At 37.8% G+C, this 23,075-nt stretch overlaps 1 protein-coding gene across 1 annotated transcript in view; it reads right to left on the bottom strand.

The window, feature by feature from the left end:
* RET (ret proto-oncogene) overlaps positions 1–22,722 on the bottom strand; it is a 130,385-nt gene extending 107,663 nt beyond the window's left edge. Inside the window, exons 1-2 of the mRNA XM_032116787.1 lie at positions 22,629–22,722; positions 12,762–12,839 (exon numbers count right to left, since the gene is read on the bottom strand). The gene's annotated coding sequence lies outside the window, so the exon portion shown is untranslated. The remainder of the gene's footprint in view (positions 1–12,761; positions 12,840–22,628) is intronic.
* Between the last annotated feature and the right edge of the window lie 353 nt (positions 22,723–23,075).

The raw sequence follows: 23,075 nt of genomic DNA, 5'->3' as shown, positions 1-23,075 counted from the left end.
TAAATTAATTAAATAAATCAGTTGATGAAATCACCCTATAAATGTGACAGCACATCATAATTCACTGCAGCTGCAAAATCAGGGAGCAGATGGAAGACGTTGGATTTTTCTTTGAGCTGAAGTGCCACTTTGCTGGTCCCATTCTATTTCTTTTAAGATTACTACAAGTGCCTGTGTACAGAGGGCCTGATTCTGCAGCTGCTTCTTGCACAGTACTTCACTGTCAGGAAACTTTCCACAGAAACAAAGCAGCTGCCGAACTATACCTTTCATATTTTCTTCAGTCATAGGAGGATAATCCTGGCCTGTGTTACACTGGTGAAAAAGAGGACAAAAGTTTGCTTTAATTGTAGTCCATTAAGTAGCGAAATGATCCTCCCTGTTGTCCTCTCATTATGCACTGTACATTAAACAGAGTTCTTTTAACAAGGGTAATTGTTTCCTCTAAAATTCAAGCTTCAGTACTAACTAGCAAACTGGATTTTTCTCATGACAAGCAGTGCCTCAAACAGAAAACATGTTTTTGGCTGGCTAGAGCTTTATATTCTTAATTCACCTTTACACCATGCAAAGGGATCAAGGAGTAAGGGAAAACATGATATAAAAATATTTTCAAATAGTCAGTATGTCCCAAATGAAAACAAAAGTGACTTAGAAATTGCTTTTGAAACAATTTATAGCTGTGTGTAAGGTGGAGCACCCAGAGCAGGCTGGCCACCTTAGCCATAGGCCCATGCAAGTGGATTTACTGCCTGGGGAGCTGTCTGCTGCAAACTGCCAGACTTTGCTCTGCGCTTTATTCTGTCACGACCCAGTGACATGGGAGAACAGGAGGGTGCTATGCAGCTCTTGGTCTTTATTTTCATCTTCAGGTTGTCAGGTTAAAAAAAGACAGTGCAGAGCAATGGACTTGCCTCATCAAAGGAAACAAGCACGAGTGTTGCTCCCTGTCTTGGCAGGGGACAGAAGGGCCGAAGAATCAAACAGGGTTCCTTTGAAGTGACTTACAGTCTCACCCAAAAGCATACCAAACACAGCACAAATCCTTCCATATTGCTGGATTTTAGTTTATGTTGGTTTGGGTTTTTTTCAAATTCTCTCTCAAAATTGTACGAAGCTTTCATGAGTAGCAAAGGTAATCTTGAAAACATAAGTCAGATGGGAGAGAAAGAAAGACAAAGGAATCTGAAAAATGCCTATGTACCAATGCTCTGACAAATGGGACCAATTCCAGTGGAGGACAGGCTAAGGCCGCTAGAAGATTGGGATTAATCTCCCCTTCTCACTCAAAGCTGGCCTGAGAAATGAGGATTAACAGCAGTTAATATAGTAAACATTCTCATGAGCATTAGCCCAAACAGTAACTACTAAAGACAGAGAAACTTCCCCTTGTTTTACTGAGAGCACTGCTTAATGGTGCTGATGAGCATGGACACAGCTTAAGCCGTAGGGGGAAGAGATGGGCATTTCTTTCTCCACTGAGGTGTCTGGGCGCAGTAACTCAATGGTGCTTCCCAGTTTCCCAGCCTGCAATCAATAATGTTCATGCAGACGGAAGCCTGCAAAGAGAGGTAATGCATCTGTCCTGAGGTGAAAACTTATGATCAGTCAGTCTTAAAATCTCAGAGTTTTCAGAAACCAGTCTAATAGAACAGGGCCAGTACAGTACTGAACAAGTTACATCGTTACTCTACCTTCACGTTTCCTTATCTATCATACTCTCAAAGTTTGTTTTGAAAGTTTAAGGACTCTGTAGACCATTATGCCTGCCACTTGGATTACCATTCTTTCTTCCTACTCAGTTATTTGAAAGCTGAAACGTATAAAACCAATCCTTAACCAGTTAAAGATCAAGAATGACTTTTAATGAACACTATCATTGCAACTCCAGAACTACAAACCACAGATCCAGAACATTTTCTTTAGTATCAATTTTCAGACCTCAGACTTAGTAGGTAATTACAGCCTGTTTATATTAGAAGCTAAATAGTTACTTTGTCTTTGATCGTGGTAATCAACAGCGTATTTGACCAGACCATAGTACACGGAAGAGGAAATGAAACTGCTTAACAAGAGCGCCTTTTTCATGGCCTAGATAAAATGTCTCGATGGTTGCTTTTGTAAGAGAATCCTAACTTTATGAGCTCCAGAAAAAACAATGAAAATTCTCCTTCCCAGAATTTTTTCTTTTTTTTTTTATGGAGGGTTGAGGCTAATGCAGCAATAACCTGAAAACAAGAAGGGGTTAGGATTGAAATAGTTAATATTGACCTATCAAAATTATGCCCTTTCATGTTTTGATAATGGTTATGAAGGCTTCAAAATCAAACCTTTGGCTGAGGTACAACGGAGAGAAAGGATGGAAATGGTGTAACCAGAGCATGAACAGAAGCAGTTGCTTCCAACAGTTCATTTCAGCCGCAAACCGCAAATGAGAAGGCACACAAGAATGGAATACAGAGGTGACAAATTTAACGAAGGGGAAAAATTAGGGGCTTTGTTGCTGCTGAGTTGATATTGGGGGTGGGGGAGTTTGTTTGTTTGTTTGTAGGGTTTTTTGGTGTGGTGGTTTTCTTCAGTTTTTTGTTTGTTTGCTTGTTTGTTGGAGTTTTTGCTTGCCTCTGTGTGTGTTTGCTGTGTGTCAGCTGACCTATTTATGTTCCAAACCATTCCATATTAGGGTCAGAAGCAGAGATCATAAACAAAAACCAAAATGAACCATAAATAATACTACATAGAATCAATAAAGTCATAATATTCAAGAAAAAAAGCAGCCAAAATGGATCTGCTTCCATTAGAGAATAATCCAAGCAGCCTAATTTAGGTTTGAGTTCAAGTCTAGTCCTCAAAAAGCACCAGTGAAAGAACAGGGAGATTCAGATTTGATTTGATTATATTATCTAAAGTGCTTAATGCTACCACAAGTGTCATGCAGCACGTGAGAGCAAGTTTTGCACACAAAAAGCAAGCCTTTCCCGTGTAGATTAATCACTGAAAAGAAGAAATGTTGATGGCCAGCTGTGATTGTGGGATCAGGGGAGAGGCTGCTCATTTTTAACTTTACGTCCCTCTCTATACTATAACATAGTAATTCACCCATTGATGAAAGGAGATTTCAGAAATTAATAAACTACCTTGAGAACTGGGGGATAAATTCCCTTTATCACATTTCAATGATGATTTTATCAAAGGGGATATGATATCTTTCTCTTTAAACCTTTCAGTTGCCATTGTGGCACATGGTAATCATAGAGGACTCTGTCTTTCTTTTACAAAAATACTGAAAAAATCACTGAAGGGAATTGCTGATAAATCCTGTGCATGATTTTAGTTCCAGAGCTGTCCTCCTACTCCGGTATAGAAAAGCTTTATAGTAGCCTTCCTTCATGATTCATAACATTGATTTTAGTTTTTTAAATATCTAATCCAACAGTTTCAAATTAAGCAAAGAACACTCCACCTGATTTGTGAACTATCTTAATAGGATGAATAGCTAGAAATCTCTCTCTTGGCCCATTTATATAAACTCCAAGCTTTACACAATACAGCTTGAACTCTTTCTCTCCTATCACTGCTAGAAAGGCTATCTTATTAACATTACATACATCTACTCATCATTGTGACAGAAAAACAACATGATCATATTTACAGCAAGAGTCACAGCTGTGGGTGTCCCTTACAAAATGAAATTAGTTTTGATTTTGTGTCATGCCAATGTTCATTAATGACATAGACTCTAAGAGGGCAAGATCAGACAGAATGATGAATCATTGCAACAACAATAAATGAATATCTTAGCCAGGGTCCACATACCTCTCTCTTCTATTGGACATATATTAGATGGTCTTCATATAAGGCTGTTGGAATTTGACTGTCTGCCCTTCAGAGAGGAAGCTCATGGGTTACAAGGATGAAACAATAAATACATATATAAAAGCCCCAAAAAACGCTCTACAGGCCCTGTTGACCACCTGAATAAAAGTGCTATACCAATGGATAATATGATAGCAACTAAGAAAATCCAACAAAAACTGCACATGGCCCTGTGCATCCCCATTTTTTTGTTTGAACTCATGCTAAAAATAATCCTACTATCAGAAATCAGCTAGCTCTGAGGAAGTCTTTAGCTGAATTTGTGAGACAAGCTTGAAAAGTTTTATTTTGGAAAAATTATTTCAATATTTTCTGAGAAGGTTAAAACTGAAAATAAAGTAGCCTAAGTTATAAAGTATATGAGGAGAAGAGCAGTTTTGCTCTGCATCTGCAAAATGCCTGATATATTATTGGGAAAGGGATAAATAATAGAAATTAGCATTATTGCTTAACTTCTCAAGCAAAACCGAACATTTTAAAATCCAGGCAAATCTACTTATTTATATGAGGCTAATAACAAAAACTATGTAATTTGTGAAGAACATAATTTGCTACGTGAACCAGCAATACTGGAAACACTGAGATAGTGTTAAAATTAATATTTATAGAAGCACTGAAGACTATGGGCAAGAGATGTGCAGAAATAAGCTTCAGCTTGGCTGCATATGTAAAAAATGTTAGAAGATAAAGTTTAAATAAAATAATTACAAGGAACTCCATTGGTGTCTTGTTGGCTTTCTATCTAGATTATAATTGCAGTAAATATCTTTATGTTTGGAAGCACGACTTTTCTCCCTCCATGTGCCAAGGGTATGAGTACTGCTGGTACACAATGAAGGAAATGAGACAACTTTTTTCACCAAATGTTCTTTCTCCTATTATTTCTCCTTAATTTAATATATAACTTCACTATTTGAATGAATAAACGTATTTAGAGGCTATCTCATTGACATTTTTCTTCTCTTTTTAAAATAAATTTAATAACTTTAATTAAACAGCAATATTTGCTCTTCACAGCAAACTTTAGACACAAATTGGATTGGTCTAATTCTTGTGGAACTGGTTTTAATGTGCTTTGGGTAAGCAATAAAGTGAGACATCAGGTCATAACTTCCTAGGTTTTTCTAGTTAATTCGTTTGCTGCCAAGAATACAGAATATTTACAGGACTACCATTTAAAAAACACTTGCCCTGAGCAACCAAATGTAAGGAAACTCATAAGAGATGGTAGGAAAAGACCTAAGTGCTTATGATCTGATTCACTTTTTAATTCTTACCAAAATAGCAGCAGAGTTCATTAGTTTCCTTTTACATTGGCCTACTCTTTAAACCACCAGGTGACTTAGAACTCTAGTTTGTTTCTTGTCTCAGAGATGAATGGAAGGTCTTTAACTGTACTTTGTTCTCAAATCTGTGTAAAAGTTAACGGGCCCTACAGGAATGATCTGCTTACTCTTTAGTGAGGGTCATGGAAAATCTTTCATTTCAAATATCCTGTGCAATTGCCATTACTGACACTAAACACGTAGTAAAGGTGAAGGGTTTTTATGATTAAGAGGTAGATGCTACTAAATAGTAGTTTGTGAAACATAGGTTGATATTTATTTCATATCTAGGAATAGAAACACTTCTCAAATCATGTATAGCTTAAAAAAGAAAACTTATAGGTAGTGTTCATCAATTTTATGCTGAGAAAGAATAAAATTGCTGAATTTTGTATGCTAAAAGGCTTTGGCACGTAGCACAAAAGATAATCTCCCAAACTTGAAGAGGATTGCAAACATTAAAACGTGGTCAATGCCCATACAGCCTTCACTTCTCCTCCTCCACAGGTAGAGATGGCAATATTCCAGTTTCTGAATAGCTAATGTTCTCTTCATACCTAATAAGACAAAAAGCTTCATGCAAGAGGTAATTGCTACTGCTCAGTAGGAGTGGATGGACTAAACAAGAGGGTAGCTGTGCTGAAAGGTGCTGCCCCAGCCTAGCCACCTTATTTCATATATTCTTTTGGCAAATGAGACAGAAAAATCCATTCATAGAATGAGAAACTACTTCAAGCAGGCATCTGCAGATCCCAACAAACTTTTCCCAGCCGCTAGGAAACCTCTTTTAGGGATTACAGGACTGGTGCAGTAATAACCCTCCAAAAAGTGGGAAAAATGACAAAAGAGGAATATATGATAGTCTCTAGGATGGTTTCACACACATGCAAATCAGAATTCCACTGAAGCCAAGAGATATTTGTAAGCATAGGTAAGAAAGTAAGTAGGAAGAGATTAGACTTCTCCTAAGGATACCGTTACACATTCATTTATCTTGGCGACAATGCATGTTAAATAGGTCTCAGCACACTTTCTTGTCCTGCCAGGCGTTTGGTTCTACCATCCAGAAATATAATGCAAAAAATTCTTCTTAGTGCTGGCTTCTGAAAACCACTTATGTGAACAGCTACGTATGTATATGTGCTCACACAAAGCTGTGTGACATGAAAGAGAAGCTGGTCTACTAAAATGATTTTAAAAGGAAAAATTACAATCTTTACCAGTAGAAAATAATTCAAAAAACAAAACAACCAACAAAAACCTCCCACCAAAACAATCAATCCCCCCAAACAACATCAACAACAAACAACTAAACCTCCCTCAAAACAGCCTTCAGAAAAAAAAAAACCAAAACCACAAGAATGTTTTCTATAGAACTATGGTTAAGGGTACTGGTTTTTTTAAGATAGTCTAAAAATATACGGCTAGCTTCTTCTGACAGGCTACATTTCCAATTTCACACATTATGTGGGCTTGTGGATCAATGGCTCAGAAATTTCCCTGTTCACCCCAGTCAATTGTGCCCTGCAGCCTTGTTATGCTATGGCTGGGCAGGCACCCAATTCCCAGCTTGCCACCTCCCAGACAGATGTTATTTCCAGGGACGCTGATAGCTTCTAAAGAAAATGTCAAATTAAAAACACTCAGTAGTGGTCATCTTGCCCAAGAGAATTTTGAAGGAATTGGAAACTGACATGATCCAGTAGTGACCCCACAACCAAGAAAGCCCGTGAGAGCAGAGAAAAGCTTTCCTGGCAGCCAGGGTGGGTGAGAGACATCCTAGAGAGCCCTTGTCCTACAGGGTGCACCCCTCAGCAGTAGCTGCTCACCATTCTTTGGAGCCATGGATCATTCCCCAGTCCAAAGACTGTTTAAAAGGGAGAGAACCTTCAGGCAGAATTACAGCTTCCTGCTTGCTCCGGATAGCTGTGCAAAGGCAGGAAGCCTTCATCCTGGGGCCATGAAAGCACATGAGGCTCTCAGGTAACACATGAGTACTTATGATGCGTATGACAGAATCCTGGGAGATTGAGCCATTCACTGGTACTTCAGAACCTTATATCACTGTGCTCGTAAATCACTGATGAATGGAAGCAATAAGAATACAATTTTCTGAAGAAAAAATAGCAACTAATTCATATAAAGAACCGAACACAACTTAATCATGAAACAGTAACTTAAACTGTACCCAAGGGCCAAACAGGTTTAGGATTTTTATTTCCATTTTTTTTAATTCACCACTACTTAGGCTTTGACTTTAAGGTAACCAAGACTGCTATGGCAAATGATTGGTATTCAACTGATTTTTTAAATTGATACATTGATTAATTGGGTGCCCTTTCACTAAATTACCTGAAGGCATTGCCATCCTCCTGATGTATCATCTCAAGTTCAGAAGGAAAAGCTTTTTAAAAGTTCATCTTCTCTGTGACACCAGTGAGGGAAAGAAAGTCAATTTTTCAAACAAGGAGGTAGAGCAGAATCTCTAGCATGGCAATGAAAGCATACAGTCATGGCGGATCACGTAGTGAGGAGGAGCCACACATTGTCATTTTAAATCCAGAATCAGAAGCCCACACTCTGAGACGCTTTCTGATACCACTGTAAACCTTGCTTCATTAAGCAAATTAATCAGACCGTTGTTGTTGGCAAGTCACTTGAAATGCAGTATACAAATGCAGCAGAGAAGACCTGAATGGTGGCAGCAGAGACAATACAACAGCTGGTTTTGGAGATACAACCAGAGTTACAAGAGCTTCAAAACTTCTTTCAGATCCTGTGCAGCTCTTTATAAAAGCATACCACGTGTACCAGTTGTGTCTCTTTTTTTTTTTTTTCCTGCTGAGGTGACTCCTACGTTTGCCAGCTTGCAAAGATGCAGTGAAATTGATTTTGGGTTCATGCTTAATGGCTGTGACGCAAGTGGCACCTGCACACTGAGGAACAGAACTCCCCCAGCACTGACCTTTGGCCACAGCACTCGCGGCTTTAAATGGATCTTGGCAACCTACAGTTTTGTGGAATGGATTATTACATGATTACTATGGAAATACAGGACACTAGCAGAATATTAGCAAAATAAAATATAAGCCAATAAACAGAGCAGTTGCTCGTTGAAATATAATTTCCAGTCAGGCAACTATATGGCAGTGCAAACGAAACAAAACCTAGGCAGTTTCTATCTCCTTTTAAATATTTAGCCTTTGAATCTTCTGGAAACTTACATTCATGCTTTTGGATTTAGGTTTTTTGGTACATTTTTTTTTTTCCCTTAGAATATAGCTCCTTTCCCCCCCTGCACCACTTCAGGTTCAAAGCTCTTACTTCTCCCTGACAGACTACTAGCTGAAATCAAACAATCACTGTTGATTAAGTTTATAAAAATGGAGTTCCTCATCTTCTAATCAATATTTTTGTTGAATTGCAACACTATAAATTTTCTTGGCCATTTACTTTAGCCCCCTTCCCATAAGAAGTAACCCTTCCCAACTAGTAGTTAGGGATGTAACCTATTCATACATTAAAATGATCTATTACCCAAGTCCCCAGGGCGCTGTTTTCTGTAATAGATGTTTAAGTACCATACCTTATATGCACACACACATGCATATGGATAGATAAATCACTGATATCTTTTTGAGGTTCATCCCACAGAAACTGCACATACCCCTTAATCCCTCCAAAAATATTGACCTCTAATTAACCCGAGCCACAAATGAACATGCAAATCTGTACTTAAATTTCTTCTGAAATAAAGATGCACTTAAAATCACCTCAGCATCTGAAGGCTGGGAAGGAAAAAAATGCAGAAGCAAAGGTATGAGAAAATAGTCATGCACTGAACATCCTTTCTCTGATTAAGATACATTTTTGTCTCTACTCTTTTTCCAGTAATTTTTTCTGTTTACAATACAGAATTAAATTTTATAAAACTTCACTTTGCTATGATTTTATTCAGCCATGACATGAATGGGAATGCTGTTGTGGCTATATTCCCAGAGGGAGGCATCAGATGAAGTACTAAAATTTTAATTACTCTCCCTACTCCTCCCTTCACCACCTAAATGAACTCCAGTCCATATTCCATATCACCAGCCTTCCTTACAAATACAGATTTCAGTTGTGCTCACAGGAGCACGTCCCTGCACTTTGAAGTGCAAGACAGCTAATGACGTGTTTAGTCTTGAATACTTTGACAAGTACATCAACAGGCCACCAGTTTTAGCACATGGTTAACTGGACAAAGATTGATTCACCAAATGTCTATTGTCCTATGCCAAACCTATACTCCAAAGGTGCTTATATTGCTGTCTTCATTGCCACAGCTGGCCAGTGTCATGACCTCTTTGTAACTACATCAGTCAGGAAAAGTTATACTAACTCTTCTTCTGAATGTGCTTTAAGATCCACATATTAAAAAGGATTTTTTTTTAAATCAAGTATTTATCTTGCACAGCTAAAATAAAAAACAACCTCTCACAAAAAGAAATATCAGTGAGCAAATACTGGTTTTCGTATTGAGTTGATTCAGTTACCTGGACAATATGTACTAGAGAATGCCATGATGGAGAGCCAAAAGTCAGAGGGATCAGCTATTGTAGAAAACACTACCAACTTCCAGTGGCAATACACGTTTTTTGACCTACAAGTGAAGTGCTACTCTCCTAGGCTATCGCTACAGAGAAGACCCTGGTTTCACACTTATCAGAAGCCTCATAGGTTTCCTCTATCACAAAAGTCACCTCATATCCCCTCAGCAGAGTAAAGGGAGAAATGAGACAGAAGGAGTCCACGTGTATGTAACTATTGAAATCAGAATTAAAAGGCTTGAGCACGCCAGCATTCATTATATCTTTAAGCATTTGGAATAAACTCTCTCCATCCTCAAAGAGTCCCCTGGCCCCCAATATTTTGGAAGGATTTTGATGTCTTTTGATCAGTTTTGGTGTGTATACAATAAATCAGCAACAGCTCAGTTAAAATATACAGGGCAGTATAAGGAATATGTTGGGAATATGCAAAATAGGTGTTTAAACAGCTTAGACAAAATCATGAATCAACTTTCACAGGGAAAGTGTTTCACTAAGCACTCTTGATTATTCTGGTTTTAGAGTATTGAGTGTTAAGATGAATTCACACACAAGTAACTGTAATTTTCTAAATTACAGAGTACAATCACATGAGAAAGTGCCATATTTCATGTCTATGGATGAAGAAAATGCTCTAAAATACATACAACCCTAAAATTCTAACCATCGCAGGACTCAATCCTTAACGAACACCTGTAACACCTGTGACAGCAAAGTGACTGTGGCTGCTGGAGAAGTTATTATGGCAAGGAATGTTTCATACAATGTAGGAAAGCATTCTTAAGAACTGTATAAATCCTTTAAAATATTCCAAAAAAGGAGGTGGTGGGAGGCACAGAAACAAGCGCCATCAAATATCTTTCCATACATTTTCCTTCTTGAGACCTGCCTAATTTAGGCTGTGGGTATGTTAGACTGTACATTCTCCTAAGAAGAAAGAGCATGGGGAAACTTTGTGAAGAAAGAATTGAATGTGCCTTGAAACATTCAGAGATTCTGCATGTTACAGTTCTAAAACTACTTTCTTCTTTGCACTCCCCACATGCATACTGACAACACGTATGACTGGCATAGAGGTAAGCATAGTAACATTGTAATACAGTTACTTGCACTTCAGTTCCCATTAGGGTAATGATCACTTTGGTTTCACATTTTTAAGCTCCTTTATGATAGAGTATTACTGAAAACTGCATCTGCCTTCAGAATATACACTCAAGGAAATACGAAACTCAAAACTGACAAAATAACCTGTCAGTGAAAAATGCAGAAACTGCATATTTAAGAAATGGCATGCACAAGTGTCAGCAGGAGAGCAGAGACAAGGAAATTTAGATTGTTCTGAGTTTATACATTCATTGCTAAGAGGAATGTTTGGATGACCAGCTACAATACATAAGAGAGTTAAGGATTAGAATTATATTTAAATACAAAAGATGGCCCTAGAGTCACATCAATTAAACTACAACAGAATTATTTGGAAAGATGTAGTGCAGAGTGTGCCCTTGCTGACCTCACTGTTATGATTGACTTCCATACACAGGCAACAGGATTAGACTTCTCCCACTAATCTCTTCATTGGCCACCAAAGAAAGACTTCTGATTTATATATACAAACACTCACATGCATAAATATGTGTGCTAACACCTACCCACATACACGTGTGTTTATGAAATCATAATGAAGGTAAGACTTCCCTTGCTGCCATAAACTAGCATGGACACACAGATATTGAATACTTCCAAGATTAGAATGTTTGAACTAGAACCACATTATCATCCTGGAAAGTACATCTTATGGAAACTGCTACTGCATGATTAACTAGTGTCTAAATCCCTGCAGGGAAGCAAAACAGTTATTCTCAACCATAGTGCAGTTACTGTATTTGTATTAATGGGAGGGAAGAAGAGGACAATCTGCAGAGCCTTCCACAATAAAAAACATACCCCAACAAATTAAGTGCACTTTTGTTGCTCTCTCAAAAGCTGTAAAATTCCTGCTCTGGACACTGCAAGACACAAAAGCAAGACTAACTCTACTTTTGCTTTTAGCACTGCATTCACAAAGCAGCAATACCAAATTGGGAGAAATCGGAACACTGAGACGCACACAGCTGGGTAACTGTCTAGACAAACCCTGGAAGAGCAAAGCAGATACTTACAGGATGAAAAGAAACTACCAAGGAATGGTATTTATACTATTTGTATCCATGTCCATGAATACTTTGTTTACAAGCCAAAAGGAGCCAGTGAAAACCATGGCCCAGAGCACTGGTCCTCAGTCTCTCTGCGTTGTGACTGGAAAATTCAATGGCAATTGCAGAGCTATTTAAAGCATATAGTCCATACAAATAAAAGACAAACAGCATTTCAACATAGCAGGTGGTCCACTATCAACTCTGATGTATAACTGTTTCAACACAGCTGCTTATTGCTTATTTGTAAAGAAATACCTTATTAATAGAGAATGAGAATAATGGATAAAGATGTGCATATAAATTTAGCCTACATGGAGCTAGGTCGCTACAATTTAAAACTGCATTTGATGTAATTTAATTACAAATATTGATTAAAATGAAGCCAGCTCACTGGAAGGATGATGATAATAGGCTAATAATAACAATTGATTTGCTTTGATAAATGAACCAAAAAGCGAGCTGAAGGTACTTAGATTTTGACCTATTTAAGGCCCACATTCCCTTTTCTCCTTTGCTTTATTGAATTTCTGAGATTTATTCAAAATATTATTAGAATGATACATCTGAAAAACACATAATTCATAGGAAGATTTGACAACTGCTGCTTCTATGATGGCCAATTTTGAAATGCAGAGTTGTTGGGTCCCCCCCTCACTCCACTCCAGCTTTACTGAATTACATGTAGTGTGTGAGCAGCAGCAATAGTAATTAAAAATAATGAGGCCTGCTAGGTCTGCTAATTCTATTATCTTTATAGCATCAGGCTTCAAGCAACTCACCAGCAAAACAGCCCAGATGAGAAATCTCTTCAGAAGGTTCAGTGGTTGTTTACAATGCAACAGGATAACCTTTTCAGCCTGGAAATAAATTTAAAAAATCAGAAAACAAAGTCTAAAGCAGACATTAGTGGACATGATTCAAGAAAAAGTAAGGGTTAACTAATTAATATTCGGCATAAAAGTATGCTCTTTTTTTTTCTTCCCAGAAGAAAACCTGAGGTAACTGAATAAGGTGCTGTAACATTCATTTTATTTTGTTATTGCTTTGCAGAAACTCTAATTTCTTCATGGAATAAAATGAAGAGCAGAAAGTTGCATATGCTGACTTTCTGTGCCCTATTTATTCTGTGTAAAACCCACAAAAGCTACCTTCAGCTTCAGTGGAACTGACAACATTATTCTAACTTGCAGAGTGCTAAGAAGTGGAATGAAACGTAGGTCTAAACTAGGACTGTAAAACAGTAGGCCCTTTGTTTCTCCAAAACTATTAAACACAGAATTCTATTTTATTGCTGCTACACTCTGATACTGTCTCTGAGCAGTAGGAGATGTTTTTTGCAGCTCACTAACACTTAATTCTTTACATGACGAATGAGGCAGCAGAATTCTGGTTCCCAGGTTTAACATTTGCAAAACAACTTTCAGAAGATGACTAAATGTTGTGCAATCTTCCTGTTTCTACAGGCAATCAAAATCAATAGCCTCCTGGAAAACTGGGAATAGGCACCCTCCAACTCCAGAGCCTCATTCAACAGCTCATTTGTGTTCACTCCATCACCAGCTCTCAAGTAACATCTTCCTCCACTGAGACTGGAGACACATTTACAGTATTAGAGGTGAAATGCTCACTTGTGTGTGTGCACACAGGGGGAGGGGGTGAAGAGCTTAAAGTATCAATATTTTTGGTGCCCTATATCACTTGACCTCACTACAAGCATCCTCAAACCTCCTTTGAATCATGAAGGTGACTGATGTCACTAAGACATTTAAAAAGTAGCTATTTAAGGTGATGATCCCAGTGAGTCACAGTTTGAGCCCATGGAAACCACTCATTATTTCCCTAAATGTTTCCCAAAAACTTGATCCTGTTGCAGCAGAGTTTAGAAGGTAATCCAAACTGGCAGGCACTGCTGTAGCAGATATTTCTTGCAGACATAGGGTGGGTAATAAAATTCAAATTAAAAACATTGAAGAAATAGAACTTGTATTTTCATGAAAATCTAAGAAGACTAAAGTTTTTTAAACTTACTTATTTTAAATGGAACTGGGAATAGAAATACAAAAAGATAAATTTCCTCATGTACATATTCATTATACAAAATAATGCCATTGATACTAGATACCATTTATTTTTGAAATTTAAATGGCAAAATCAAAACCCCAAAATGTACTGCAAAACAGATGTGGGGTTTTTTCTAATTTTGTGACACCACTCTCATTTATTTGGAATATTTCAACCAGCTTCAAGTCTTTCCACAAATTACTCTAAAAAATATTTTAGGATTTGGGTTGTTTCAAAGATTTATTTCTTAACAATAAGGAGTTTGTATCTTTTTATCGTATGTTTTTCTTCTAAGGTTTTTTTCGGATAATAACAGAACATACCTAACAATTCTGAAAATCATGCACTTACTTCAACAGCCAAAAATACAGAGAACTTATTTTTCAGGGGCATGTTTGTACTCCTGGATCAAGAAGATATGCAGCTAAATTGAGTACAAGGTTGCTTAATTAAGGGATTAGTAACAAATGCCTGCAACCCTATCCAATTTAACACAATAAAAATAGTAAAAGAAACCAAAAATAAGACCAAAATGTAAATACTTGCATGAGAAATAATAAAAAAAAGAAAACCACCCACTTTACTGTTTAATATACTTTTCCCAAATTTCTTTTTTGTATTTCCCACAGCAACAGAAATATCCAAATAATAATGTAAATTATATTTTTTTCAATAAACAACAGCCTTTACATCACTTGTTTTCTCCATGATTTGCTACTATTCTTTCAATGTGTATACCTTATAATTCCAGTATTTCTATAAAATCAGCACATTCTATACCACATCTGCTTGGTACATAAAATATATGCACAATCCCTTCAGAAAATGTGCCTATCTACCTCTGTTGTTTTGCCTTCCACCTGAGGACTCCTCATGAAAAGGTAACAGCAATACCAAAGGTCAGAGACCAACAAAAGAAATTGAGAAACCTCTCTTACATATTTCTATTAAATAGATAATCAAAATTGTGAAATTCAGCACAAATGGAAGCAAGAAGGAGTACTGCCAATTTGAGGCTGGTAATTAATCCTCTGGAATCTGTGCATCCCTTGCTAAAAGCAGCTGGAACTGAAGGGGAACTGCAGGAGATGCTCACAAATAACTTTGGCATCCAGCAAACACAGTATCATGAGATTTCCAACTACCAAGACTCTTGACCCCACTTCTTTCAGAAGTGCAAAACCATGTTTTCCTGGGGCCTGGGCAGAAATCCACTACCCATTCTATCTTATATCCCCAGTTATCAAATGTGGATGCTATTTTAGGACGTGTTCACACAAGAATCTTCACATGGTTCTCCACACATCTTTATATAAACGTGGACTTTGTTTCCATCTGTTGGGAAAAAACCCAGGCTGGCCTTGGTTGTCACGTGCAAAAGAGCAAAGATAACTCAGCACTATGTGTTTCAAACATCTTAGCAGAGTGAGCCAAGTTCAAACACAGACTTAATAAATAAAGAATAAAGATCAAAGCATTGGACATGGAAGCAGAATCCTCAATGATTTTAGTGGCAGTTTTGAAGAGAGCCTAAGTTGAGACCTGCTATGCATTTGGCTTAGCAGTGATTGTTGTTTACCATCTCATTTTTTTATCCTCAATACCCTCTTCCAGCTGTCTCATATATCATGCTCATAATTGCTGTGGATTGGAGAACACCATTCTGTGGCCTGAGTGGAAATGGAAAGCTTAGGAGGAAAGTCACAGAAAATTACACTGGTTAGCATTAGTCAGAGTCCAGGGCAGCACTGGCAGAGAAATGCAAGGAAATATGAAGTTGTTTTTCAGCTGAATGCTGGAGAGTTCTGTATGGAATCACAGGGAAGACACTCAGGGAAAAATGTATTAAAAACCAGCAGCATGTTCCGAAGAGAAGCAGCAGCCCATCCCTGCTTCCTTTCTGGGATTCACAATGGAGCACTGGAACTCCTAAAGGAAAAATTCAGTAACTTCAGATATAACCACTGAATAAACACATAAACAATGTCAATGGAATAAAAAAAAAAGGGGGGGGGGGGGGGGGTTGGGGAAAGCAATAGACCCATCTGAATATGTGGATTTAAGCACCAGAAGCAATCAAATCGTACTAGTGCAAGAAAAGAGCATGTAGAGAAAAGAGAAGGAAATGTATGACTCCAGTGAAACAGATTGCATATCCACTCTCATTGGGAACTTTCATAACAATCACTTGCATTGTTGTTACTTTTAATTAAATGCATATTAACACAATGATAATAAAAGGCTTTTGTGAGATAGAAGCAAAATGACAGAGTACTCAACATGGTTAGTATTTAAGCAAAGCATAAAAGTAATAATTAGGAAGTTGATTATAAAGTTATCTTAATCAAACACCATTATAAGCTGCCATGCAGAATGTGGCCTTACCATCTGTTCCCAGTTCTTTACTCTTACCTTGGGCTGAAACTAATGACCACACCACCGTAATGTGGCTGGATCAGGAGCCTGATCCAAGCAAAAACTGGCCGAGTAAGAAGGATTGGTTCTCAGGCTGGGTGAAGTCCCTTGTTCTACATTCAGGCCAAAATCACCCAGACACTTACAGGGAACACAGGAGGAAGGGGGTGAGCAGCTGGCAGTGACAGAGAGGGAGTGTGGGACTGTCTCTTGCAACAATACTACAGAGCTACACCGAACAGAGCTGGCTGTGTAACCTCGGCCTGGGCACCTGGTCTTCTCCAAAGTACAACCAGACAAATAGGACTGTGAAACAGGTCCTGACAAACACAACATGCTCCAACATACATGCATCAACTGTGCATCCTAAAGCAATTCTCAAACCCACAGGGACAACTTCTGTCTCTATCAGCAGAAAAGGCAAAACCAGTCTTCAAATCTGTGATAGAATTATAGACAGAGGAAATGACTAGGCAAGAACAATTAACGCATTTCTCAATTATGCCTTGATAGAAGTTCATTCCCTGCACACACTATCTACTTACTTTCCAGATGGAAATAGATTAAATTAATTGGGTTAAGCATGTTTTGCTAATGGTGTTGCAGAAAGGGTATCCACAGATCTCCAGTGAACAGGTACATCAGCAATGCAAGTGAACCACCTTGGCAAAGACCTACAGAAAGATCCACTTTTATAGATACTTATTGCTTACATCTCTTTCATGCAAAGACAGAAAAGGAATATTTTTCTAAATGGCAACAGCTTCTCAAAATCTCCTGACTTAAGACTATAGCCAAACTTTCCCACTATTATCAGCCTCACAAAGTCACATTTTTTCGCTTAGATATGGAGAGTCTCAGCTTTGCAAACAGAGTGCTATTATAATTGTTTCCTGGTTCTTATTAGTTGAAATTTTAATTTGCTGAGATTACATATGCCAGAAATGGTCATTCTTCTAAAAGTAGTTGTATACTTATTGCCCAAATCCTATGCTAATAGCTCAAAAATATATGCGGTTATGGGAGTCACACTGAAGACAAAGGTAGAAAGAACACCCAGGTTCCAGTTTAGTCTCCACCATTGCCCAAAAATATTTAGCAAGGATCCTTTCAAGTGGGTCATCAGGAGGCATTCATAAAGTGGAAAATAAATCAAAATATCATGGACAAGTGTTTCCTATTGGCTCTAAGACTAGGAGCAGGATTTCTCTGAACATATGCCTAAAATGTTTTTTTTGAAGCTGAGGAGATTGGAATTGGCTTCTTTATGTGTGACGGATGTATCTGCATGTCTCAGAGTTTGAGATCTGGTTAACAGCATTAAAGCTTATTTGTTCAATCTAAATGACTATCTTGTTGAAATAGCTCTGCCACTGAGATAAGTAGATACTGGAGCTAGCCTTTCAAGGCAAAGTTTGCCCTGAAATATAATAATGACTATTTCGTCTCATCTTTGTATCCTAGTGGCCTAAATATATACTATTTGCAAAAATAAAAGTAGTATCACAAATACATTTGCTACACTACTTGGTAAAAATTACCTGCAGTATCTCAAACTAAACACTTTAATCCAACTTCAACATAAACATGGAAATCATAAAGACCTCTACTCGTGTCCTTTACCTTAGCAGACCTTTCAAATCTTACAGAATCTTACAACATTCCCTATCTGAACAAGTAGAACAAACACTGCCACTAATGTATAGTGAGCTACCAGAAGATGGGAGATGAAAGTGCTTCTGAAGGTCACCTGCACAAATGACAAGAAATTCCACTGATCCCCCTGGTGAGTGTCCACTGCTGAGGGCACCATTCTGGCCCCAGCTTGGCGTAACTGGGTTATGACTATGCCAGTCATTTCCTCCTCCCTCCTGTTCAGTCCTACTTTTCCCATTTGCTGTCACTGGCACACACACATAACCATGCCAAGAACCTGATTCAGCTGAAAATATTGCTGGGGAGGAAGAGAAGCTGGGACAATGAGGGTCAACAGGAGCTGCCTGCAATTAGATTGGCTTAAACTAAACTTGAAACAACACCCTTAGAACCCAAAGAGGCTATTCCTCTTTGTATCTATCAAGATGTGCAGAGAGTCAGCTACCCCATTTAATTGCATAGGCATAGCTAAAAGCTATGAATGAGAAAGGAAGGAGATAGCCTTGTCTGAAACTTTATAATGCAACCTGGTGCACTGTAGACATAATAAAATTATTTGCTAAGCCAGTCCACACATTAGAAGACCAGCTGCCTAGTGTCTAACTATGAAATTACTCTGCAAATGAAAAGCAGGAATAAAGAGTAGCCAAATGGAAAAATACTTCCTGACCCAGCCAAAGAAAATAACTTACAACAGTTTCCCAGCATGGAGAAAGGAAAAAGGGTACATGCAGAGCACTAGGATGTAGAAACTGAACTTCAGGGTAGTCAGAAAATAATCAGATATTTGAATGGGTATTTCAAAGACCCGCCCAAAGTTATCTGGGAGAAATAGAGCTAGATCTGTCATATAGTTTAATGACAGAGGATATTAAGTATCTAAAGTCTGACATGTTAGAACAAGCAACTGATATGGCATCAACATTTACATTAAAGTGAAATCATCTGCCTCTCCATATCGCTTTTCATTCAGTGACCCCAAGTTCTTTACCTATCACATACAACTGTTGCAAAATAAGGTGATTTCTCTGAAGTCAGTAAAAGGACTATTTTATAATGTTAGTCCACTCCTAAATGGAACTTAGAGCATTTTATAGGCATGGAAATAGCCACAAATTTGCCCCATCACGTACCAAAGGCAGGCCCTGAGGTATCATTCCTTCCCCAGTGAAATGAATCACACAAAATCGTGTTGGCCTTCCCTCATGTTTTTCACCATAGGAGTTACATTCTCAGCAAGTTTAAACTACCTTAACTTCAATTAACTTAATGGATCTATAGCAATTTATTCCCACAAATAATGTACCTTGAGTATTCTGGTGTACCATCTAGCTGTAACTAAGGGAATTCAATTCTAATGATTACCCTCCTTTTTTTTCCTCCCCAAAAAACCCCTAGTTTTATACTTTTGCCCAAAACAGCTGTGGGACTATAATAAGTAAAAAGAAGTGCCTGCCTTCTTAATCTTGTCATCACACAGCTAATTAAAAACACATATCCTTTTTGGAGGCCCAGGCCCTGGAAAAACACAAGTTTTGGCAGCCTTGTCCTGGTCGCTAGTATATGTTTTTTTCATGTTATGCAGGTTTGGATTGGAAGTGTTCTGCACACGAGAGCACCAAGAGACATATTTTCTGCAGATAGAGAGAGCTGAGAGTGTAATTTGCACTGTACTGCCTGCACTGTGCTCCTAACAAGAAAATGCTGCTAATATAAAAATTGTATACCTAACTACCATCAGGTTTTTTATGTTTTTTCAAAAATTCTAAGAATTTCATAGAAGCCTCCTTCTTTCACATGCACCCTAAATATATATAGACTGACATAATCAGATTGGAGACTACAAATGTCTGGTGACCCACTGGTTCTTTTGGATAGCACAAGTGAAATAAGCATTACTGAGCATTGTCCCAGAGTCACCAAGGGAAATCAAGAAAAAATTCCAATATTTTAAGATCACAGCAGAGGTAAGAATGGAAGACAATTCCCCCAAACTTCTATTCTGCACCTCAAACTTCGGAGAGAGCTGTGTATTTTTAAAAAGGGATGTGGAGTTTCAAAGGAACTGCTACACTGGAATTGGTGATGACTTCCTCAGATAAGGATCCAGCTCTCCCTAACTTTCAGTTACTCAATTTGTCAGGCTTTTTCATTGCTTAAGTTTCATGAGATGTGTAAAGTTCAAGCCTTGGCTATTAATGTGAACACTGAAAACTTTATACCTTAAGAGCAAGGCGATTTCAGTCACTTGGTAGGTGGTAATCTTTTCTCTGGTACAATTCATAAAAAATTTCATTCACAGAAATAAAAATAGAAACCTTTACTACATTTTATGTGATAAAGAAAAATACAAGCACACTGAAGTATTAAGCTCATTCTTACCTGTGCCTATTTTGTCAAAATAAGAGTGCTAAGCCTTCTTATCTACACAAATTATAGGATTGTAGAATTTGCCTGTGACGGTCACACGCCACCTATCATTTAGCACCATAAACCAATTCAGCAGGTTATTTGGATTTTCTGTGTAACAAAAAAATTATGTCAGAGCACTCTTGGTAATGAAATAGATGCTACTATCAAAGACTGTGACTATATATGAAGGCACATGTTCCCAGGACTAGACAGAACAGAATACTGAGAAGCAGTAAAAGAGCTATTTAGAACGCAGTGATAAAAATTGCCTTCTATTTGCTAATACAAGCAGGTGATATCCATTTCCCATGGCATATAGTGTTTCTTTTCCCTCTTCCACTTATAAGCCAGGGAAAACATTGACCAAAAAAAAAAGCTATATCGAAAAAAAGTGCAGCTGTGCACAAGAAAAAAATATATTCTTACACATATATATGTGTATATATAGAGAGAGACACATTCACCTTTTGACTACTTGAGACACCTTCCTGAACATTTAGTAACCACATCTATTGCAAAGCAGGAAACAGAGAGAAAATCTTCTCTTACAAAGTGAAATGCAATGAAAATGAGCTGTCTAAGCTCAGATGAAGGTTGCACAATCCAAAACTGACTCAATTTACTTCTACATTTAACAAATTTAATCAACACCCTGTCACCAACTGACTTTTTGAGAAGACTTCTGAGATTTAATGAGCTCAACTTAAAGCTGTCATTGGACAGTATGGACATGGGAATTAGTCAAGACTTCAGCAAAACAAAAAATTACAGAAAACACTGTTAGGCAAAAAATGGACTCAAATTTATCTTAGAATATGATGCTCTCTGAATAGAAAGCAATAAAGCATTAAATTTTTCCAGTCCTACTGAAAAATTGCCAAATACAGATATTAATGTAAACAATTAAGTTTTTAAAGAAAATATATATTAATTTATTCCTTAATTTTTATTCATATTCTCTAAAATTCTAGAGAACACAAGCAAACTTGCAAACAAAAAAGTACGTTTTATCCAACAAGATCAGAGAAGAGGTGGAGGGAATTTCACAAACAAATTCATAGCTGTCTCCTTAGGAACATATTTTTATGCACCAGAAATGTCCTACTTCACTTGTTAATGAACTCAAAATTTACACTTTTCTGAAATGCTTCCAAGTACATCAGATTGTTTGCAATGCTGGTTCAAAAGAATAAAGCATTCTTGTTATTTTTATTCAGAGGAAAGACAAAATACCACATTTGAGAAGATTCTATTCTTAACAAATGAAACAACTGAAAAATGCAACTGTAGGATATTCCATCACAAAATTTTTACTGGGATAGAAGTGATTATGGCCCTTCAATAGGAAGAGAATTAATATTAAAAACTCCAGAGAAATTCAAAGAAAAAGGCCTGCAAAATTGAAAAGTATTGAAATTAGGATGACCGATGCAGAATATAATACCCAGTTTACAAGTTAAAAGTAAGAAATACGACCATTTTAAGAGCTGTCTGTTTGAGTAACCACAGCATATGGGAATCCAATCACTAAACCAGCCCTGCTATAAACTGAGGAAACTCTAAGCAAAGGAAGAGTCACCTAGCCAGAGTATTCAGTGTAAGCAGAAGAGGATGGAAACAGAAGGACCAATATGGAGCTGTAGGGCATTGCAGTACTCTCATACTTTCTAGAAAATTGATTACAGTAATAATTGGTTGTTTTGGTTGATATTACGGAAGGAAATTTTGCAGTACTCGACTAATTTTCACTCATCTGAGCTGCCAACTGCCTGTATGGCCGCCATTCAGTATTAATGCAGTTTTAGCCCAGGGGTTTCATTTCTCAATTTCTGTTTGGATAGTCTCAGATGTGGTGAGAATGTCAGTATGCTAAAGTTTCTGTTGAAAGGCTTTTTATACACATATATGAGAGCTTGAGTGTTTGTGACTGCAAGCAGAGTACTATTCAGTGCCACACCAACATAGATAAAATTCATGACTTGAAAAGTTCAGAATTTTTTTTCTTTCTTATCTGTTAGCAATGCAAAACACTAATAACAGAGTTCATAATTCTGGAAAAACTTATATTAAAGCCAACCAGGCAGAGCTACAGCATCACTCACCTCTGTCCAGCACTCAGTGGCCTGGCTCTTGTCACTCCCACTGCGGTGGGAGCACATGCACCAGCTTGTCACTGTGTACTGGGCTCCTCTGAAGGCTGAACTCCACAGCATCAGGCAGGAGGCTGTTGGCACTCTGAAGCTGTAGCAGGAACCAATACAGCTGTTAGGCACTGTTTAATAGGCTTTTTAGTACAAGTGTGTTGAATGACAGTTCTCAGCCTGCTTTCACTTCCTCTCCCCTGCTTTCCTCATCTCCTAGAAAAAGGAACCAGAAGAAAAAGAGGAAAGCAGTAAGGTTCAGCACATGGTAGCTGATATTCCACCACTGACACTAAACTGGGACTTCCAAAATGGTGCCTCTGTTTTTTACCTGCAAAGTCCCTATGAAACTGCCAAGGCATGAAACTAATGCCAACCTGAAGAGCAACATTTTCCCTTTCCTTTTCT

The sequence above is a fragment of the Corvus moneduloides genome, chromosome 8 (assembly GCF_009650955.1).
Source record: "Corvus moneduloides isolate bCorMon1 chromosome 8, bCorMon1.pri, whole genome shotgun sequence".
NCBI lineage: Eukaryota > Metazoa > Chordata > Aves > Passeriformes > Corvidae > Corvus > Corvus moneduloides.
The sequence above is the reverse complement of the archived record's forward strand: the minus strand, read 5'-3'. Positions and strand labels throughout refer to the sequence as shown.